Here is a 1,956-nt window from a genome sequence, read left to right as displayed (position 1 = left end):
AGCGATGCAGAATAAAACAGTTTCACGAGATACGTCAACGCAAGGGGCGTTTAAGGACCGTACACGCTCGGAGGACACCTGGGTTTTATTTTGCAAATATAAAGGTGTGCCTTCTATGTGGGCGACCCAAACCGTAGGAGCTTAAGCAATGTAACAAAAATTTGTCATAGAAATGAATGTTCGACGCACTTAACTGTATGAAACGGAAGTAGATCGAAATTGTTATTTTGAGTGATTGAAGTTTCGATAGCTGGACATAACCCAACGAAAACGGCATATAAATGAGTAAAATTTGAATTCTTGAACTTGTTGATCACTTGAGGAGTGATACGACCGCTTAACGTAATGCCACGGAAACTTCGAAAAGATAGCAGAATTCCATTAGTTGCTTTCATATAACTGCTAATTTTCTCGTTAACACCCGCGCAAGTGAGTGTGGTTACACGCTGATGAGGCGAATTGCGAATAAGGTCGAAAATTACATTTACGTTGCGTAACGTAAAACATATACGCACAATCACGATATATCAGAAGCACTCTGTATAACAATTTCGTTCGCCGTCGTTTCAGGCAGCGTGAGGCAATGGCATAAAATTAAATAAAACCACCCGAACTGTGGTATAATACGCAAGCGTCACAATTTGTAAACACAATTTTATGTTCAATCGCGAATGTGTTTATTTGTGGGCTCAGGTCAAAGGAATTGAGCCACTAGTTTTCAAAAAGTAATTGCAAAAAATATGCTTTCAAAGGTTACGTATGTATGTACGTCGACCGTATTGACGTAGGAATGCTTACGATGAAATGAATATTCACATTTTTAATGTAGCATTACATACAATGGAAATAGTGCATACTTACTTTGTACAAGCAAAAAGTATGTGCAAACCATAAATGCATACATACATACACAAAGTGGAATTCAGGGTTAAATTGCTTGTTCGCCGGCGTACGCTTTTTACCGGCCGTCTTCACATGCTTGCAAATCTCGCTTGCGTTCTGCTTTTTTCTCTCGCAGGCGAGATAGATGTTTTGTTGACTGGGCATTTGAGAGCATACTTTTTCATTTGTAAAATGTCGCCAAACAAGAAGGTTGCAGCCTTTCAGGCTCTTAAAAGTTTGAGAAAATTATAAAATCTGCATAAAGAGCGAAAAAGACGCAAGAAACGATTTTGGGTGAATCCTTACTTGGAAATAAGGGAAATCCATAGTTTGGAAACTCGGCTTCTAAAAGATGTCTTATGGGAACGCGAAACAGATTTTCAGAATTTTAATAGAATGGACATTGACCAAATTTGAGGACATTCTTTTGCTAGTAGGCAGAATACTATAGAAATATACATATTAATGTATGTGAATACAAATTGAAGTGTGCTTTTATGTTTACTATGTGGACTCTAAAATAAAAAAAAATGTGATATCTTGCCGAATTCGACTTGCAATTACGCTGCGCTTTATAGCCACTGGCGATTCATTCCAGGTATTGCAGGCTATTGTTGACGCACTACAGCACCAATATATGAGGGTAAGCTTTGAATTAGTTACTTTTATTTTCAATTAATTTTATTTCCCTCTGCTGGCACCTAAAACAGAAAATGAATGGCGCTCCATTGTTAATGATTTCGACAGACTTTGGCAATTTCCACATACTTTGGGTGCCATTGCTGGAAAACATATTCGAGTAAAGGCACCACCCTTTCAGGCTCAGACTTCTTTAACTATAAAGGATTCTTTCTTCTTCTTTTTCTTTTTTGGCGCTGTAACCGCCTAAGCGATTTTGGCCGAGTTCAGCAAACCACGCCAGTCGTTTCTCCTCTGTGCCAACTGACGCCAATTGGAAACGCCAAGTGAAGCCAAGTCCTTCTCCACCTGATCTTTCCATCGCAGTGGGTGCCTCCCTCTTCCCCTCCTACCACCAGCGGGTTCCGAGTTGAATACTTTCAGAGCTGGAGCGTC

At 39.7% G+C, this 1,956-nt stretch overlaps 1 protein-coding gene across 1 annotated transcript in view; it reads left to right on the top strand.

Annotated features, from left to right (window-relative positions):
* The window catches only part of LOC118736223, an 8,977-nt gene that overhangs the window by 4,016 nt on the left and 3,005 nt on the right, over positions 1 to 1,956 (top strand). The window lies entirely within an intron of this gene.

The sequence above is a fragment of the Rhagoletis pomonella genome, unplaced genomic scaffold, assembly GCF_013731165.1.
Source record: "Rhagoletis pomonella isolate Grant_MI unplaced genomic scaffold, Rhpom_1.0 Rhpom_scaffold_00003, whole genome shotgun sequence".
NCBI classification, from domain to species: Eukaryota; Metazoa; Arthropoda; class Insecta; order Diptera; family Tephritidae; genus Rhagoletis; species Rhagoletis pomonella.
This window is presented reverse-complemented; position numbering and strand designations above follow the sequence as displayed.